Source organism: Felis catus, chromosome A2, assembly GCF_018350175.1.
Source record: "Felis catus isolate Fca126 chromosome A2, F.catus_Fca126_mat1.0, whole genome shotgun sequence".
NCBI classification, from domain to species: Eukaryota; Metazoa; Chordata; class Mammalia; order Carnivora; family Felidae; genus Felis; species Felis catus.
The window spans coordinates 117,564,873-117,586,328 of NC_058369.1; the positions used below are offsets into that span (position 1 = coordinate 117,564,873).

Here is a 21,456-nt window from a genome sequence, read left to right on the forward strand (position 1 = left end):
GCATGTGAAATAAACACTGATGTGCCCGAGTCATCTCGTCATACCCTGCTTTGAAGGAAACCAGTTCTTGTTGAAAAAATGACAATAAGGTAAAAAAAAAAAAAAAAGAGGTAGGAAGGACAGTGTACCCCCTACCCATATGCTGTATGCTATGTTTCTCTTTCATTATTTGGAACTAAGCATGTCTTCTCTTAGAATCAAATATTCCACTGGGTGGAAGGATTCCCTGTCTGGCTCACAAAATTCAGAATAACCCACAATTTAGCCTGCTTTATGTCCGAATAGAGTTTATGCAGCCGTCAGGTAAAACACTTTCTATAGGAAAACTCATTGTCTATCCCATCTCGGGGCTTCAGTAATCCCACCATGGGGGCCACGGGAGTGGCTAGGGGTTAAGGGAGGAGGGAAAGACATAGTGTTAATCTCGATGGCTATGAATTCCTAAATCCTCTAGGATTATTTTAAAAGATAAAATCATGACTCTCATACGAATACAAAATGAACTTGTGTCAAATATTTTTTTTTTAACTCATTAATTCGTGAGGAAGCAAGTAAGATGTTGCCACTGGGTCAAAATTCAAGGAATCGCACATATATGGGCACTAAGGAATGCTGAGATGAATTTGCACAGAAGGGCAAAAGGGTCTATCCAGAGAGCAATGATCGATTACATTCTACTAGACACGAGTAATTTGCATTTCTATAGATAAGAATTATTTTCATTATTATCAGCTTTCTACAACTTGCAGAATTATAAAACAGCTGGATAAACAATGAAAAGTGGAGATAACTACACGAATGCATCACACTCAGTAATTTCTCTTCCATCTATCACGAAGTGTTTCTCAATTTTTCCTGACCCTGTGTATCACCACAGAGTCCTTTCAGGTCAATCATATCCTGATACTGTGAATTGGGGAAGAAATACTGAATTCCAGATAGCAGCCCCCCCACTGTCTATTAATAAAGTCCATACTAGGGTTTCCCAACAGAAATATAATGCAAGCCACAAATTCAGTCACACATGTCATTTTAAATTTCCTGGTAGCCACTACAGGGGAGGGCCACCATACACTAAATTTAGAGAAGAAAAAGAAAAAGAAATAATTACAATTAATTTTAGTAAAATGATTAATAAATGTATGCAATCATTTCACTTCAACATATAACATATAAAAGAATTAATAAGGTAATTTACATTCTTTTTTTTTCTTTTTTCTTTTTGGTTACAAGCCTTCAAAAGCCAGTGTATATTTTACCCTTATAACACATCTTAATTCAATTTTTTTTAACGTTTTATTTATTTTTGAGACAGAGAGAGACAAAGCCTGAACGGGGGAGGGTCAGAGAGAGGGAGACACAGAATCTGAAACAGGCTCCAGGCTCTGAGCTGTCAGCACAGAGCCCGACGCGGGGCTCGAACTCACGGACCGCGAGATCATGACCTGAGCCGAAGTCGGCCCCTTAACCGACTGAGCCACCCAGGTGCCCCTAACACATCTTAATTCAAACTAGCCACATTTCAAATGTTTTACTAGCTACATGTGCCAGTGGTGACCAGACAGCGCAGGTCTGTATAAATCAAACATTCATGAGCTGGCTAGGTTTTGCATTTTTCAAAATAGTAATTAAAACACTTAGCTCTGTCTCAGCCCTTTCTGCGGCCAGATCATTATTTTCAAGGTAACCGGGTTCCCAGATTTCCTCGTTTTGGAACGAAGCGTGATCAGTGCCCAGGGAAACTGTAATTTGAAGTAGCTGTCTGGTGTGGCCCCATGAATTTTCTCATTAGCAGTCTGTACTGTTGTCTTTTCCCGGGGAGACCGTACTCACCCTTGTGATGTGAGAGAGAGAGAAAGAGAGAGAGAGAGAGAGCAACGTGTACTCGGGGACACGGCGATAACCATAATAATAAACATAATACTGCTTTGCTTGTCACCTGAGTGAGACAGCGCCCGTCAAAAACATTAACTTTTTTATTTTCATATCACCCTTGTGAGACAAAGAGAGGAGGGACATTTCTCATAATCCCTCTTCCACTGAAGAAAGACAGGAGACATTTTTCTTCTTTGCAAGGGAGTCACTAAGGTATATCCACCTCAGCATCTTGTATATTGTATAGAACTTAACTGGGCACAAACAGATCCCATTCAGAGTTCTTCCTCTGGAAGGGGGAAAGGCCCATCTCCACAGCACGCCCACCACCTCCTCAGAACTGCATCCGTGCCAGGTGGGCGGGAGCAGTTGAGTAGGTGAGCCCCTACTTCTCTGTGGGGCCACAGCGGGGCTGGTGTGGGGAACCTCCCTCTTTAAACCAACATGTCCCAAATCGCTATATTTATTTACTGCTTTTTATTGGGACTTCTCCCCACAGGGGTTTCTGAGAAAAGAATGAAAGTCCGGGGGTCAGACAACCCACTGGGATCCCTCATAAAAAAAACTTTATTTCAGATTGTTCTGGAGTAACACTTGGAATTCTTCCTTTCCTAGTATAGTTCTGGTGTTTTATATAACTTGAGCCAGGAGAATAAGCCATAGCGCTGTGTGTGTGTGTGTGTGTGTGTGTGTGTGTGTAAGAGAAAGAGAGAGAGAGAGAGAGAGGCAGAAACAGAGACAGAGAGGGGGAGAAACAGGGAGAGAGAGAAAAGCCAAAGGCTACCCTAAAACCCAAAACCTAAGACCTTCTTCCCCATTTTCTTAGGACCCCAGGGACTAAAATCAGTGCCCAGTGGCCTACAGATTGCCTTTCAATCCCCTCCCCCTCCTCTCATACAATGCCCCTCCTCGAAACGCAAGTCCTTCTGTGCACCCCCCACACCCACCCAATCAACTATTTTGCCTGTGGTGGCTGCCATTTGCAATCATCACATCCTGTGCGTGAATGGCACTTTTACCACCTGGGGGACAGTCATCCATTCAACTGGCAGTGTTTGTCTGTATTTACCATTAGCTGTTTAATAGTGACCTATTGAAGCTCTAGGCCATATAATGTTTGAATAAGGAGGAGCACCGTTCAGAAGAGACATGAGCTGAATTTAAGAAGGGGGCTATTGCTTTCCTACTCTAAACAGAAATGATGATAAAACCAGAACCCAGAAAGGGCTCCTCACCCTTCATCCCGGCATGAGGGGGTTTCGTTTCTCTGCAGAGCCTTCTTTGAGTGCTGGCTCCTCCAGGTTTCCAGTGCATTCCAGGGAGAGAGATAGAAACCAAAGCAAACAAAGTGCCCCCATAGGACCCTCTCCTCCTTCCAAAAAGCTTCTATTTTTAATTCTCTGCAGCTTTTAAAACAGTTGAATGGGGAGGTTTCAACAGTCTGTGGTGGAAGAGAATTCCTGCTTTCTCTAAGGACGCCCACTTTAGATAATCCCAGCTGGCCACGGGACCCAGGGCCCAGGCTGGACGAACGGGTTTTCTTAGCGGTTCCTTTTCAGCGTGTTCTGTCATCACAGAGTAACTTGTAACAACTGTGTTTTCCTCTCCACAAAGAAGTTAGAAAGCATGTTTTGAGCTGCTTGCTAACGGCATGCAAAACGTACCCACTTTTCCCCTGAGCGTCCAGCTCTGATGCCAAAAGTAGGCTTTACTAGTGCCTGGTACTTTGTATGGGTGCTTGACTTTAAACCAGGGATCCCTAAGCTCTCTGTGGGACTTCTTGTTCACTCCACATCCACCCTGCAACGTGGGTGGCCAAAGGCGAGCCCGTCTCCGCCAGGTGGGGAAACGCGGCGGACACATAGAACGTGGCAAGTGTTTTTCCCAAGCACGTACGAAGAATGTGAGCGGCAAAAGTCAACATGCCCTGTGTGGCTCTGTCTGGTTTGGGGCCTCGGGGCCACTCTGTCCCGAACACACGTTATAGGGGGTCATCCTGTAGGCATCCGGTGAGCATTTGTTGTCCAGTTGCCAGGATATGCACTTAGCACACATTTGTTATACCCTGATTCCCAAAAGCTATGCCGCCACGCCAGTGTGAGGCTGGCATTGGGCACCCCTGAACACGGGGACCACAGGAGGAGCAGGATTTCTTAGGCTGTCCTCCACGTTACCCCAGGCTGCCTTGCTAGAGCTGTCAGCATTTGCAGGGCACATTTTCAAAAAGACACATTGAAGGCAATTGGCCATAGAAAGCACTAGACCCAAATAACCTCTCAGGGTTCTTAAGGACAGGACTTGAAGGGTGGGAAGGAAGCGCCAAGTTAGCTGCAGGCGTGAAGGTGATGAGAAGGGCTTCAGCCGAGTGGAGAGTTAGACGGCCCGGGTTTCAAAGTTCTTTCTGCCTCCTAATGTTACAGTCATTAAACCAAGAATTTAAATCCTTCGCCAAAATGCACTATTTCCTAATACAGATCTCTTACTTGGCAAAATGCTACTTATAAATGTCTCCTCCTCTTCTCTCCAGCTTTCAGAGCTCAACTAGAGCCCATTTTATATTAAATAAGAAACAAAGCAGTAGAAACCACGAGAACTAATGGGTCTGGGCCCATCCCCTGCCCCGTTATTTCATCTCAACTCTGAATCCAGTGAAGCCCTATTAGCAATTCAGCCATGAACTTGCTGCATAAAGTGGGGGAAGATCTGGAGCATATGTTTTCAATTCATTTACACTTGACTCATCAAAATGGGCTGCTTTAAAAAAAAAAAAAAAGAGCTATTTGATGTTTAAGGAATTGTTTCCACCTTTTAAAATAAACCCTTCTAGGGTCTTTCTCTGTCCACATCAGGAAGCTGCAGAATGCAGGGAACTCAAATGCAGGAAGGTTCAGGGACGGTTCAAAACTCAGAACCATGAATTTAGAGAGGGTTCAAAAGTTGGCAAAGTGAACCCTCTCATCCCTGCCCACAAATAATAAATAACAATCACAACAAGGAAGAGGAGAAAGGGGAAAGCCACTGGAAAGCCATAAGTCATCCTGTCTTCAGCCTTACAGCTCTCTCCAATAAAGCAGGAGTTTTTCAGAGGACTTTGGTGGTGCTGCCTGCAGGGAGCTGAGCTTGTCTTCTGTCGTAAATTACCTTGCTGGGGATAAGCTTTCTTCCAGGTCCAACAGACAAGCAGTTCTGCAAGACCCATCACCCAGTGCTGGGCTTCTTAAATTATCTTTCATCTGGTTGTGACATCTGAAAAGCTAGAGGGAGAACGATCACCCCCACTCTGACCTTCCCATACCGCTAGGGTTTTCTTTCTTATAAAGAACGACACCACAAGAAATAGACACGACAGCATCCTATTTGCAAACAAAAATCGGGGGAGGAAACAGAGCTTTCTCTACGCATCTCCAAACAAATACAATGTTCTCAAACTTGTCCACGCTAAACTAAAGATTTATTTATTTTTTCATTGAGATGTGACCCTAAGTCCTTTTCCCTACCGAGGTAGCCCTCCTGATGCTTAAAACCACCGCGTGGGGGAAGTGAGGACTGGAGGAAGACTTAAATTTCCCTTCATTTGCACTTTGCAATCAACAACCTCACTGCAGGATTTGGACCATGTTCAGATGTGCACGCACCCAGACAGCCATGTGCACACAAACATCTGAGGACCCGGAATAATTCGAGTAAATGGCAGCAGTGCCTTGAAATGTGATCAAGCCTTGAGAGCAGGTACCAGGCCAAGAGAAATAACTCTTATCCATAAACAGTTCCATAGTAAATCAGAAAGTCTTTTCTTCCATATGTCACCTGGCATGTTTAATTTGTCTGCTTTGACAGGATTGTGGCGAGCAGTGCTGACCGTTGGTCAAATGAGAATGGGCAGGACGTCGGGCGTGGAAGGGCACGGTGAAGGGTATACACAGTGGGCATCTCAGAAGTGCTTGCAGGCTAGCTCCATGTGATGGAGAATACAAAAGAAGGAAACAAAGATCTCAGATATCACAGGTTTGAAACACATCAAGCCGATGGGCAAATACAGGAACAGTCATATTGTCCAAGAAATTTAACTGTTTTCTTTCCTCGCTTGCTTCTCCTTGGAATTTGGCCTTTGTCGCAAATGCTAGGAAATAACATAGATCTATTCATTTTCATTTGAGCTGTTTACTTCTGGAACACAAGATTTACACCATAGACAGGAAAACGTATGCTTTCCAAAGTCTGCACCTCCTGAACAGGGGCAGCCAGTGAATTTATTAGTGTCAGGCTGGCTGACCTTGGATCTGGTCGTATAATTTGTTGTGAAAAGAAGAGCTCTTCACCTGGAGAAGAAACACTCCTGATCTGGATTTTGAGTTCCTATACTTTATTTATTTGGGAAGAAGGACCCTAGTTACTAGCTGTGAAGCCCAATGTTCCTTTCTCTGAACCAGCTGGGACACCATGATTACCTTCACTGCTGAATCGGTATAGAAAGGACACCATTTCATCCTACCCTGTGAATTAGGAATGATCTATCCCGTTTTGCAAATGAGTAAACTGAGACCCAGATCAAGTCATTACTCCAAAGTTACCTAGTGGCAAGGTCTGCATTCAATTTGCCATTGGTGATATACATATACCTTAATTCTTCATGTCCATTTCCTCTTTTCTATTTTATACAAGAGAAGTGTAATGCATACACATAAAAGTGCATAAATATTCTGTTCGACAAATCCAACACCTGGATCAAGAAACAGATCATTTCCAGCCCACAAGCCTTCATTGTGCCCTCCTTCATTACTCACCCCCCGCAACAATTATATTCCCTTCTCTTTTCATGCCAGGGGACCAGGGTGGGTGTAATATTTGGTCATGAACACGTGCTTCGGAAGGAGACCCCCCGGGCTGAAACCCTGCCACACCTTTCACCAGTTGATAACTTCTGTGTCTCAGTTTTCCCAACCTTAAAATGGGGGTATTCACCGAACTACTTCACAAGATCATGGTGGAGATTCGATGCTATAGTATACCTGAAGAGCTTAGGTCAAAACCTCCGGGAAAACCCTCCGGGAAAACCCTCAGGAAGTACCAGCTACTATTCTTGCTGGAACATTCATCTCCACTCTCAGAGACTGGCCACGGGAGACCAAAGAGACACGATAGGAGAGCAAGGGAGAGAAAGAGAGAGGAATTCTAAGCAAGCAGGTGCTGAACGTCAGCAGCAGAAATAAACCCATCTCTAGGTTGGGGAGAGGAATAGAGCCCAACAGGTTGAGGAAGAGCTAACTAAGCTAGACAGGTTTCCAGTTGCACAGAATCAAGTTTTCTGAGTAAAACTGTTATTTGAAACATTATGCTCTGTACCTGTGCAAATAACTCAGATGCCAAAATGTGTAGGCACGCGTGCTGTTTTAGATCGCCCGTGAACTTCCCGTGACCCTCATCGTCTAGAATTCAATGGATACTTTAAAATTTCTTCCAGTAGAAAGAAACGGGGCGTGAAGGCTTTTCTACCCAATTCACAGTTTAATTCCTGACATAACTTTTTAAGTAAAATAGATTCAGGCATTTTTCCATGTCACATTTTTAACTATTTTTGCACCACTTGAAATGCTTTTTACCCATTTAACTTAGAACTTCTCAAAATTCTCTGCAGTGTAAATCAAAAGGAAGTAGCTTGTTTAAAGCATAGATTCTGAGAAACCAGAAACCTCAGGAAAATAAAAATAGAGGATTAAGAACTTGCCATGAAAATGTCCTTTTTTTTTTTTCCAGCCCAAAGGAGGGCATGTCCTGCAACATCTCCACATTTAACGAAATACTCAACCAGGTTATCAACGTTAAAAATGAAAAGAGAAAAAAAAAAGAGCATATTTTCAAGTAATACTAAAAATGATCAGCATATAAGAGAAATCTGGACAACGAGTTGACCACAATAAAACATCAACACGGTTCAGGTTCCCAACAAGTGTGACCATGGGTAGAGACCTGATGTATTAATTTGTTCAGTCAGGACTGGGGTTAGGAAAACTGAAAATGGATAAGAAAAGAGGCCCATGCTTGATTCTTTCTTCTCTCTCTCTCTCTCTCTCTCTGTCTCTTTGCCCCCTTTGTCCTTACCCTCCCTCTCATGCCTCTGGCTTTCTTTTTCATATTTGATTGCGAGATAAGCAGACCAGAAATAACTATTAAACTCCAACTCTGTGCGCTTTCCAGTTCTGATAGATCTTTTCAAGGCAATGGAGATAATGTTACTTACAGAGCTTGTCAACAGCGTGGCCATGTGGCCGGCCGGGCCCTCTGTTTAAAAGGAACAGGATGCTTCCTTCCTGGGTGGCTGGCTGGAGCTGGAACAGCACATGATGTTCAAGATAAGAAAACGGAAGTTCCAAGCACTGAGCTTGTGCGGTTTAACCAAATGAGGTAAAACGAGAAATGGAAGGACAGTGAGAAGCTGCCTTATACGCAGCCTCGTGTCAGAGCGGCGCGGGGATTTGGAGCCGGACAGCATCGCTCTCAATCACGGTGGGAAGGCCTTGTCCCCTGCTCCCTAGCTCTGCTTGGATGTAAATATGAGATAAAGCAGCTTTGTTACCTTTTAGGGATATCGTAAATACCAAAGAGATCATTGTAAAGTGATTCTTAATGCCCTTGAGCTTGCTTTGAAAGATTAAGTAAATGGAATTTATAATTTCTAGTCCCGCGGCTGAAGATTGTGTCCACCCATTTCTAAAACCAGGGGTTACTGTTTCCTCCCTTAGAATCCTCCAACCCCTTATTGAGGAGGGCACCTTTTGGGATGAGCACTGGGTGTTGTATGGAAACCAATTTGACAATAAATTTCATATATTAAAAAAAAAAAAAAAAAAAAAGAATCCTCCAACCCTTGAGGCAACTGAGCTCACTCTGAACAGGATGTTGGCCGTCATCGCAGCCATGGGAATTGGCATCCAGACTTTGCCCCAAGCTGACCCTGCCATGGACCACACGACCAACTTTCTGTCCAGAACAAGATCTGGTCACCGCCACGTTCTTCGGAACCTCGGGTTCCTCATCTGTAAAACGAGGATGGTAACAATATTAGTTCCTGCCTCATGGAGGTATTTCTGCTCAGCCTGCTGCAGTCTACAGGCGGGCGGGGAAAGAGACATACCTGGTCATCGCTAGCTCTGTGACCCTCAGCAAATTACTTCACTGTCTGGCTGCCCATTCCCTCATCTGTGAAATGGGAAGAAAAAGCTGCCTCATAGTGAGTTCAATGTCATGTAACTCCGTAAGTTATTATTACTGACCTGGCTTCTCTTGTTCTGACTTACATTTTCAGTCTCTCTTATTTGTGGACATCTGACAGGAGCCAGTGAAGCCCCTGGCTTCATCCTAGGCTCTCCTCCATGGGTACAACTTGGACTCTCCCCTTATAGGTCAAGAGGCTCACACCAACTCAGGTCCCACCTGTCTGGCTAGAACTCATCTGGGCCTTATCATCCCCTACCATGGGGAGGTGGGGTGGGGTTATGGACTGACCCACTTTAGGAAGCCATTGCCAAATAATCAAAATGGGCTTCTCCTCAGCCCCTAGACTCTCTCCCTTGACTCATTGTTTATGCTGTCTTCTGGGATGGTGCCCTTTAACTGGTTTTTCAGGCATTCCTCTCAGTAAAACATTTTTTAGCACAAACACCAATATAGATTTATAGATTATCTACATATAATGCTCTGTTGATATCTTTTGTGCATTCTGAAAATACAAACACACGACACAGAAATTTTTAAAGAATGACATTAAAAAGTTCATAGAAAAATAAATTCAATTGTTTTCTTCATACACCCCAAGAGACCATTTTCGGTTCCCTCTGCTGCTGTCCAACCTTTCTGGCCCGGTGGGAAGAGTACTATCCTGTGGGATGCTGGGCGTCCTACCCTAGTGACAGCTGTGCACACACCGAAACCCAAGAGCAGGTCTACGGCCGAAATGAGCCCCCATTCTCAGCACGGGACCGTCGCCCCAAGTCAGGTCAGCCCGGTGGCCAAGTGACCTGTGTCGTCAAGCAGGGCCCATGCTCGGAAGGGTCCCTTGCTTGGTTAAATGACAGATATCAGCATCTTGACATTCATAAAATTCTTATCCTTGAACTTGTGAGGTGCAATGGGACAAGGGAGTCTGCATGTGAGTGGAGGAGACGTGCACAGCATGGGTGTCTCCCGTTCCTTGCTCCCCTATTCACATACAGCTTTGGCAATGCCTCACGGGCACAGCATTCCAGCAGACTCAGCATGTGTTGGAGTTTAGCGAGACTCAAACTGAGTACAAGGTAAGCGTGTTATGGAAGCCATCTGCTTCCAGAGTGTGGTAGAATGCGCACACACTCAAGAAGTGAAATAAAAACAATGGGGTTAGTTTCGTGAAGTGTTTCCACTGCTCTGGTAAGAATTAAATTCATATGCATGTACGCACTATGAAAAACAAATTGTATAATTTCAGTGATTTCGAAGACAGGTTAAGTGCTCTTCTATCCGCATTGAAAACTGGCATTCCACGCTATAAAGATGAATGGTATAATTCATGCTAATAATTTAAAATTTTAACTTTTGTTTACTTAAAATGACATCAGACAGCAAATAAAAAAAGACCATGACAAGTTAAGAAAGAGACTGTGAAGAAAAGAAAATATTTTCTGTTTTAGTACTTTTAATGCCCCTTTTTTCTTGCTTTCTGAACAAGAAGTCTCACTGTTTTACACTGTGACAAACCCTGACCCATGTCCAAATGACCAACCTCTCTCTATCAAGAAGATTGTGCCTCCATTTTGCCCCAGAAAGAGATAATGCCCTTCCAAGACCATGGTTAATACATTCAGTTGATTTCCTGCTTCATATTTCATTCATTCAACAAATATTTGTGCCTGTGTATAGTTACAATTTAAATAACAAAGCACTAACTATTTGCCCAAGAGAATAAGTACTTCTTCTACCCTGTTTCTGACACAGCAGAAAATCCCTGCCGAAATGGAAAGATCTCAGTTCAGAAGCATACTGCTAGGGAACTCGGGGACTGAGCCCTAGAAGAACCACCCCCAGGCGTTCTTCACCCACACCCAGGAGTTAATGATTTCCAGAGGTGGTCACCGCAAAGAATTCACAGGAACATGGGTCACCGTGTCCAGGATCATGTCAAGAAGAGAAGGTCAACAGCTCCAAATATTTCAGAGGTGAAAAGGTCATTCTTATAAATACCGTATCCTTCACATCCAGCACACCACGGTACGTGCTTTGCCACAGTTTGGTGGGCCACCAGCTGCCACCAACGGAGCCTCCATCCCAAAGAAATTCCTCAGTCTTCACCAGCCAGATGTCACTCTTACATCTTGGTTGACAGCTTCTTCCAAGAGTGTGCATGCATCGGGCTTTTGCTATGCAATGGGCTGAGCCAGTGGTTCCTAAAGTGTAGTCCAGGGACCTCTGGGGGTTCTTGAGACCTTTCCAGTAGGTTCATCCAGTTAAAACTATTTTCATAATAATACTGAAATGTTATTTTCTTTTTTCACTTTCGTTCTCTTAAGAGTTTACACTGTAGTGTTCTAGAAGCTACATGACGTGAGGATTTCTTGTGTTTCTTGTATTCTTGTATTTTAAAGATCCATTTTAATTTCTTTAAAAAAAATTTTTTTTAACATTTATTCATTTTTGAGACAGTGAGAGACAGAGCGTGAGTGGGGGAGGGGCAGAGAGAGAGAGGGAGACACAGAATCCGAAGCAGGCTCCAGGCTCTGAGCTGTCAGCACAGAGCCTGACGTGGGGCTTGAACCCATGAACCCTGAGATCATGACCTGAGCCAAAGTCAGACGCTTAACCGACTGAGCCACCTGGGCGTCCCTATTTTAATTTCTAATATAGTTAATACTTATAAATGTAAGCTCTCTCAGGTCATCAATAATTTGCAGTCATAAGACCAGAAAGTTTGAGAAGCACTGGACTGAGTCCACTAGGTATATATCACCTACCTTTTCCATCTCTTCAAAGATGGGTCTTCTCTCTCCTCCCCAAGATAATTCTTTCTCACAGACCCAGCAGTTTCCGGTGATCGTCAGAACTCACTGAGGAGATCGCCATGTCAATGACCAACAGGCAGATGACTGTAATTCAGCCTCGGTCACTTCAGCAAGCAGAATGCTGATGGTGTGCACCTGTAGGGCTCTGCAAAGTGACTCTTCATATGACATAAGTCACACACATGTTTTATGGAAGAATGGGATTTAAACTGTCTTTGCATAAAGAACCATCTAGTATACATCAATTTTTAAAGTACATTAAAAGAATACAACTGGGTTTCCCCCAACAATTAATTAATTAGTTAATAAGTTAGATGAATTGCATCCAACAGGGCATATATCTGGAAAAGGAAAGCTCCGCCTCTTCCTAAAGAACGTCTACAACACACACACACGAACCCCGTCTTGGACACATATGGTATTTAATACATACCTGTTACAGAACAACCAACGCTTTTACCTTTTCATGAACTGTGAGTCATTCTGCCCCGGAGAGGGCTTTCTGAGCTTCATAAATATTGATCATACTCCCTAAATTCTAACAGGCAGTTTCCTCAAATATGAATGATACTTCTCAACTTCACTCTTTATTTTCCGTATTCAGTCACATTGCTGACGACCATGGAAGAAAAAGATATTCCATATAAACGGAGACTCCTGATAACTGAGGCTTCGTCACTTCAAAGTCTTTCTTTCTTCCTTTCTTCCTTTCTTCCTTCCTTTTTCTTTCTTTCTTTCTTTCTTTTCCTTTCTTCCTTCCTTCCTTTCTTTTTCTTTCTTTCTTCCTTCCTTTCTTTCTTCCTTCCTTCCTTTCTCTTTCTTTCTTTCTTCCTTCCTTCCTTTTTCTTTCTTTCTTTCTTTCTTTCTTTCTTTCTTTCTCTTCCTTCCTTTTCTTTCCTTTCCTCTCTTTTCTTTTCTTTCCTTTCCCATTTCCTTTCCTTTCCTTTCCTTTTCTTTCCTTTCCTTCCTTGCCTCCCTTCTTCCCTCCCTCCCTTCCTACTTTCTATTCATTCATTCATAACCACTCCTAAACCATGAGCTAGGAATCATGCTAGGCCCTGAGACCACAATGACAAGCAAAACAAAGTGTGCCCTCAAAATCGCTCCTATTCTTCTGGATGTTGAATAGAATTTGTCCTGAAATTTATCTCAATGGTCTTCAGAGTGATGTATGTGAAGAAAATAGCAGAACCTCTAATTTGTTATCTTGTGTATGGTTTATGGTATAAATATTAGTTTAGCAGCACGTGCACAGATTACAAAGACATTAAAATATATATCTACTGAAAGTGAGTGCCCCCCAGATTTTTACTGACAGGGTGTTGCAGTTAAGAAAGGTGGGAGACACTGATGGCATGTGCCTCACTAGGCCTCCTTTTTTAAAAAGGAGTCAGTCTGTTGTCATCATGAACACTTCCTTGGCTAGTCAGCAGCTGCCTAAGAGTTAATCATAAAACTAGTATATGCTGTTAGCGGGTTGGCCTGTAAGGGAATTAAGAGGTGATATACTAGATTTTTTTCTTTTGCGGAAGCAGCAAGACCCAGAGCAATAATTGACTTGCCTAAACCATATCCCAATTTGGTGAAGGAGTCAGCACTGTTTTTGAAAGTGTAATTCTGAGTCACCATCCCAGTGGGAGAGGCCTCGTGAAAACGCTGGCCTGAGGAGCTGGACGTTTTTGATCAGAATCTCCAGGGGCAGGGTCCAGGCTCCAGGCTCTGAGTTTACAACAGGCTCCCCAGGAGATCCCTGAGCCCTCTAGGGGCTGCGGGAGTGGAAGGGGGAGACCTGGCCACGGTTCCTGTGTCCTCAGCGCTGGGCTCCCTCCTTCAGGCAGGTTGTCACGGCTTTTAAAGCAGGAACTATGTGTTCGGTAACAGATGTGCTGTGCTGTTTGACCCGATATAAATGGCTGTGGATTGCTGATTTTGCTAATTCTGGGACTGTTTCTCAGGGGCTTGTTTTTATCTCTTCCTTTGATGTCAGGCTGTTTGCCATCATTTCTTCCTGCCTTCAGTGTGATCACTGCTAATCTCTCTTCCCTCCTTCCTCGTCCCCCCTCTACTTTTCTGCTTTTAATTTGTTGTGGGCTGGGAGTCTACATAAATGGGCTTGTTAGGAGTGTGTGTTAATTAAGAGTCAATTAGACATAGTTAAAGTGCATTGCTTTGTGACTGGTTGTTTCCGCTGCTTCGAGCCTGCTTTGCTTCCTTCCTGCTTCACAACTGAGTTCCAGAAGGTAGAGGTTGAGGGACGCCTGACCTCTGGATAACTGGGGCACTAGGATATTTACTTTCTTGTCACATTTCACTGCTGTCAAAGCTCAGAGAGTCTGGCCAGCCCCTGGAGGAGCCAGTGCGCTTAATGATTCAGGACACCTGGGTCTGACCCACTCCTCCTACATTTCTCTGGGCTCAGGGTGATTTACAGGAAGAGGGGATGGGATCCAGGAGGCAGGAGGAAGGGCACACTCTCCAGGGTGGACCAGGAAGTAGGTATCGGCTCCTCTGAGAAACACACTAATTTCCAGTTCAAGAAGGGTCTAGGTCTGTCCTCCTTTAATGGCTGCTGGGGAATGTCAGCTATGACACCCACAAGGGTAAATCTCACTGGGTCGTGTGGGGTGGGAGGAGTTCAGTGATGGGCATGGGAGGGGGAGGAGGGCCGTCTCTGGCCTAGAAGGCATAATCAATATATTTAACACTGAAGTTCATCCCATGAGAAAATACTGCTGTGTTTTTTTTTAAGTTTTAATTTTTTTAAGTTTATTTATTTACCTTGAAAGAGAGTGACCATAAGCGGGAGAAGAGCAGAGAGAAAGAGAGAGAGAACCCCAAGTAGGCCCTGAGCCATCAGCTCACAGCCTGATGCGGGGCTGGAACTCACAAACTGCGAGATCACGATCTGAGCCGAGATCAAGAGGCGAACGCTTAACCAGCTGTGCCACCCAGGCCCCCCAATACTGCTCTATTTTTTAAGACCTTCGGTGGATAACGGTATCTTTAGAGTGACTTAAGTGTTGTCTGTGATGCCATTGTTACATGGAGTAAACACAATCAAGATCGTAAAATTTCCATCTTCATCTTATATTGGGAAATGAAAATGAATCGCCCCCCAAATGCCCCCAGGATCCTTCACCCTTCCTTTATTATCCATAAATATACAATCTTTTGAGCAGAGACAACTCTTCTGCCTTTCCAAAGTTAAAAGATGACAAAAATAAAAACAAAATGGGAACCCAAAGACAATGTTATTTTACTTCACGGGGTTCTGTGCTTCTAATGAGCTGATTTCTTGGGTTTTTTTCCCAGAAAAAGTAACATCTTTAGCCAGTATCCCAGGTTGGGACATGCATGACTAAAGCTGAAGTGTGTGTTTATTTTTTAAAAATAGGATTTGAAAAGGGGCAAAAAGCAAAAGGTACTCGTATGCAGGAAGGGATCGCACTGATCCGTTTTCAGTGCTTAATTACAAATCTGCTCCAACTAATTTCCTTACTGTGCCCACAGCTGCTGTTCTTTTGTCACCGTTTATTTTTCTTTGAAAATCTGAAAGGCATCAAGGCTCGGCCGAAAGGCATCAGGAACAGAACTGGTGTCCCAGATGCCTCATTACTGGTCTCGTTTACAAGCCTGTTTGGTTGTTTATGTCTTGCGTTCAAATCATTTATTTTGTTCAAACCCCCTTTTGCTTTGAAAATGATTTTAGAACACTGGGCTGCTGAATCACTCAACCATTTGCCTTGCCGGGTAACAGGAACATCATGGTTTAATCAACGTCCCAATATCCGAACAATCTCCGGGCGGGGCCTGGTTTGATAAACACCAAAAAGCGTAGAGCGCCACAGACTCTTTCCCAGTGACCCAGGGCTCTGAGTGTCTTTGTTGGAAAGCAGAAACTGTTGTTCATATGAAATCATGGTGATTTTGGAAGATGATCATCTGCAAGTCTAAACGTCATATGGGAGAGTTTAGAACTTGCAAAGGCTTTCCTTTCACAGCCAAGGAGATTGGCTGCTAAAAGTAGCCAAGGCATTTGGGGAGCGGTTCCCCTTGCTGGTTCCCAGGAGTCAGAAAGACCTACGTTCAAATCCTGGTTTGGGCACGTGATCTTCACCTCTGAGGCCTTAGTGCTCCCCAGTGTAAAAGGGAACCGAGTAGCATCGAACTAACTGCTGGAGTTGTAACGAGAATTACATTAGCTAATGCTTGGAAAGCCCTAGGCGAGAACCGTCATGCGGTTAACTCAATAAACAAGAACTATTGTCATTACTATTATTTGTTTCTTGGGGAATAAATTGTTGGGCCAAATACTTGCTTCATTTTAGGTTCCTGTCAGTATTGTGGGACATGATCTAAGATGGTATCAAGTGAAAATGGTTATTTACTGGTACAGGTGGGCAACTCTATTAATTTATGGTGCAAACCAGGACACTCTGAGAGTGAAAATGTGCACTATTAATAACAATGCCAGGACAATAGGCATAATTTAGGACCATCTCAGGCAAACCACAACATTTGGACCCCTTGGCCAAAGGAACCTCAAGCCAAACGTTGTCAGAACCGGAAATAACCTTTCATACTTTTTGGTTCAAGGCTTCGGTTTTGCAGACGAGGAAACTGAAGGTCAGAGCAGTGATTTAACTTACCCAAGGTCACACAGCTAATAATCGGAACGTGAGTCTGAAACGTCAGCCCTTTTATTTCAACTTTAGGGTCTGTCCCATAGTACAGTTCTGTTTTAAAATATCTTTAGCAAGACTGGACACTGTTCTTCTTCCTTATTTCTTCTACTGGAAGAGTCCCAAGCCACCCTACTCTCTTTTCCTCCAGTTGACACAGAACAGATGACAACCTGGACAGAACAATCCTCCCGTCCCTTTTTTAACCGACATCCCCCATGCTGTTGTTCAAGGTCATTTTTCTCGTTCTATTTATTTAGTCATGGGCTGGGAGAGAAAGAGCCCAACTATTCCCTCCCTTCTTTCTATCAAGAAGTTCTTTGGGGTCACTCCTGATTATTCATTGTTCCTTTGGGATCAGTGAGTTACAATTTGTTCTTTACCAGGATGCCAGCTTTCGGTGACTTTTCCAATACATATCGCTGGGACATATTTGTTTCTAAGCCCCCTGGAAACAGCACGTGTGAATCTACGTCTTTAAGCTTTGTTAATTATACCATATGTATAATATTCACATGTTAGAGATGTCAGCAGCTTCCATCCGAGGTGATTTTGCTACTTTATTTAGATGAGGCAAATATTCCACATACAGGATCTGACTTTAAAAAGACAAGGGAGCCAAATGATCAGAAATCACACGTGTCAGGCCCTGCTAAGGTGCATCACCAGCCTCTCTCTTTAATGAAGACCACATTTTATAGCCATGCTCCCGTGCAAATGCAAATTTATGTAGATTGTTTATTTAGACCCGTGCTTTTGTACATCCATCTCCACGTTCACCCTCCTCTCTTTTTTGCCTCGTAAGAGATAATGTGGTTATTCCAGTCATATCTCTTCGGATTTTATGGTCTGGCACGCCCGTAAAGATGACAAGAGGTGCATTTCACAGGCAGCAAACTTCCGCGCCCCTTGCCGTTTTGTGTTGAACTCGGGGAAGCACAAAGCTAATGCAGTGAGATGGGTCCCACGTTTCCCTCCTGGATGTGCAGCTCAGTGATGAGGAAGGCACCAGCCTGGGCAGGCAAGCAGCTCCTGGACCTTGCTGAGCATCGCTGGGGGATCATCTGCTGAATACTCTTCAACATGCTCACAAGGTAGCTAGCCTAACACACCGCCTCTCCACGCTGTGTCCCGCGCTTGGATTTATCTCTGAGGGTACCATCCATACGGATCTTTGCATAGCTCTGATTAAAAGCCCATTTTTTGGAAGAAAGAACTAGGACATGCAGACGGCAAGTTGTATTTAGTCAGAACCTGGTCAGGATGGAATAAGAACTCAAAACGATGAATGCTGAGAAGATACCCGTGTGATGATTCATTTAAAGAAACAACATGAGCCCCGTGGTTTAAAGCACAGACTGATGTCAGGTAGGTTTGAGTTCAAGCCCTGTCTACTGTATGACCTTGGGAAAGATACTTAACCCCTCTCTGCCTCAGTTTCCCCATATGTAAGCTGGGAATCGTTAGAGACTCTGCTTCGTGTATTGCCATGACGTTTAAATGCGATGAGGCATGTAAACCCCTTGGCATAATGATTGGCACGTTGGAAGAACAAAAGCAACGTAAGCAACAATTTTATTTTTCATACAGTGCAGGGAATATAAGGTGACTGATAGGTTTTGTTTTTCAAAATAGAACCCAAAGCTCAGGCAGCAGAGAAGTTTCGATTGTGTGGTCCCTCCCCTGCATGGAGACCTCTTCCCCAGTACTGACCTTGCAGAGGACAATGCCACATCCACATGCAGAGGGACAAACGGGCACACTTACAAGAATGGCTCCTTCCTGGGGGCTTGGGAGACACAGGACAACAAGGCAACTTCTCAACACAGAAAGCACAGGTACCAACCCCTCTGCTTAGCACCGGAGGCCCCTACGAGGCCCCAACCACATTTTCAGGCTCCTCATGGATTCCTCCCATTCACAGATCCCTCTAAATGTTGCTTTCCCACATCCACATGTTGACATTCTGTTCTCTTTATTCTCCTTATCTGGAGCACTTTTCCTTCCAGTCCTTGTTCAAAACCCAGTTCACTGAAATGGCTTGTCAGTCAAGGCCTTTCTTAGCACCTTTTGGTGGAGGTTAGTGTTGCAAATAAGTGATAAGAAAAAGCACCCCCTTTGAACACCACCGCCCACCAACTAGAAGGAGCCTCTCCTCCTTCCATCCCTCCTGCAGAGCGCCGACTATGACAGGTGCCACAGGACAGGATACATCACCTTGTGCACCAAACATCCGCTTTGATTCTCAGCCACAGAGAAAGTGCAGCTCTCTGTGTTCCCAGTGCACCTGGTTTTCAAGCACTGGGCGGAAAGCAGAGAAGGCCGCCAAGCGCGCATTGCTCTGCGCTCCGTCCAGCAGCCAGAGGAGTCGGTCTGGAGTCAGGTTTCATGGTCAGGCACGGAGGCCCTCCAGGTAAATTCCAGCGCGTCCATTTGATGTGAAATCTTCCAGCTTGACCAAGAGTCACTGACCTCGAGAGCGACAGTTTAACCTCCATTATTTGGTTTATATTGGTAATATTTACATTGGGAACTTGATTAAAGCTGACCTCTTGGTGAAAACGGAATCCAATACGTATTTGAAACCCTCCTGCTTTCTCCACCCCGTGTCAGGTGCCATCTGTTTCACTTCTCCCCTAATTGGCGGACTGGCCTCCACTCTGCCTGCGTCCACCTCTCTCACTGAATTTGTGCAATGCCTTCCATTTGGTTCTGTACCTTCGTTCCCTCCCACCCCCCCGCTGGGGTGTTTGAAAGTTAACCAGGTTAGAAGTGGCTGCTTAGTTGAGTTTGAGGACAGAGTTAGTCTGTCATAAATGGGTCCGATTCATCACAAGGTACAGAAAAGACATTGGCTATCCCCCCGTCTTTCTGCACTGAGGAAATATTCACCCGACTCAGTAATTCAAATACCCTAGCTCCTACCTTGACAAGGACAACTGAGATCCCCGGGGACAGAGTGCAGGGACCATTGGTTCAGGCTAAGGCTCCTCTTCCTACATGAAAATTTTATCATCATTGCTTTTCAGATCAATATGTCTGTGAAATTGAAGGAGGGGCTACTGATAAAATGTGTTTCCTGACATGTCCAGGAATTTTTCCATCCCTCAACTGGCTCCGTTCAGCAAGTATTCATCGACTGCCCCCTTCAAGTGCAGGACCACCTGCGAGCAGCTATGCCTGCCAGGAACTTTATTATTTTGTTTTAAGTTTATTTATTTATTTTTGAGAGCAAGACAGAGAGAGAGAGAGAGAGTGCACAAGCAGGGAAGGGACAGAGAGACAGGGAGAGAGAGAATCCCAAGTAGGCTCTTGGGATTCCATGAGCTCAACGCGGGGTTCCATCTCACAAACCATGAAATCGTGACCTGAGCCAAAACCAAGAGTCAGATACTTATCCGACTGAGCCACCCAGGCACCCCGTTGCGAGGAACTTTAAATCTGAAGATGGCTGTGAGTGTGCTAAGGCTGGAGATATTGGTAGGAATCAGACATGAACACAGAAGTTAAATAGCAGTGTAAGACTCAGGGGTGAAAACTCTGCTGGCCTGTGCATCTGGAGACCCAGTGTTGCCATGAGCTGGTTCTGGTGTCCTTAGTAAGTCACACAACCTCCCGGGCCTCAAGGACTTTCCCTGTAAAGTGAAACAATGACCCAGAAGGTAAATTGGGTAAATTTCAGCTTGATGAATTTGTGATTCCAACGATACAAGACAACAACGTAAGAGTATCACAAGATTAAATGTGAGGAAGTGCAAATACAAGGTCTATTCAGAGAAGGCAATATCATGGGGTGCAGGTGCTGGGAAGGGGGTCACGGTACAGAGCCTGGACAACTGGGAACACTGGTCCAACAGCCTTGGGCTCTGGTTCCTGCTGCAACTTTGTGGTCTGAGGCACATATTCCTGGTACTTTGGAGATCAGAGGTCAACCTTTCAACGAGGGACTGTTTTTCTACACCTCAGGCATGTGATTTCATGTGATCCTTACCACAGCCCTGGGAAACTGGAATTATTGTTCCCATTTCACAGATGAAGTTGGAGGCTCAGAGGGTTGATTTCCTCTGGTCACATGGAGGATAGAAGTAGGACGTGAACCTGGCTTTATCCATCCTAAAGCCCATGCTCTTCCACCTGAGTCACGGGGAAGGCATTCAGTGTTCCCCGCTGAGTTAGCTCAACATTACACAGTGCGTGCTGCAGTAAAGGAGACAACTGTGGCCTCGCTCACCCTGAACACCACCCAGCAAAGAAAACAACAGACACAGCACACTGGGAGAGCATCCCTCCTGCACGATGAAAGAGCCCACATTCCTCCAGGAGTCAGGAACAAAGCCAAATGCTTGGAAAGAAATAAAAATGCACAGAGCAAATGAGTTCTAGGACTATAGCAAAAGGAAGGCAGGCCAGCAGTTTGAAAATATTCAGGGAGCTGAGGCTTTTTCTTTGAATCCAGGAGGGAGGTGGGTGCACCTTACAGGATATAAAGAGGCAAGGAGACCTCCCTCTGTTCTTTCCTTCAAAATATCAGTGGTCACTTGCAGTTTGGACTAACCGGCCCAAAGCCTTTTGGAGGTAGAGACTCCTCTGTAAGTCAGCCTGACCACACATTCTCTGGCAAAGTCCCCCCTTGAAAGGGCTCCCCTGGTGGTGGTCACATGGCCCTGTTTTGCTATACGTTTGGAAACTAGACTGTGAGAGTGGAACCAAGATGGCTCATGCTTGGAGGTGGGCTTCAGGCCCTGGGAAGCCAGCCCTACACATCACAGAAGAGAATATCAGATTATTGGAAGTAGGGTGATAAATTGAAGACATTTTTTTCAAGATAGCATTTTTTTTGTATTTCTAGCCAGAGAATTTCTTTCCCTTTA

The 21,456-nt window shown here is 44.5% G+C and overlaps 1 long non-coding RNA gene across 3 annotated transcripts in view; it reads right to left on the reverse strand.

Moving 5' to 3' along the window:
• The window catches only part of LOC109497488, a 37,780-nt gene extending 28,884 nt beyond the window's left edge, over positions 1-8,896 (reverse strand). The window contains exons 1-2 of one of the 3 annotated variants that reach the window (XR_002153727.2): positions 8,760-8,896; positions 8,114-8,201 (exon numbers count right to left, since the gene is read on the reverse strand). This is a non-coding gene — a long non-coding RNA (uncharacterized LOC109497488). Of the gene's footprint in view, positions 1-8,113; positions 8,391-8,759 lie in introns of those variants that run through there. The other 2 variants (XR_002153726.3, XR_002153729.3) reach the window with 2 other exon arrangements.
• Between the last annotated feature and the right edge of the window lie 12,560 nt (positions 8,897-21,456).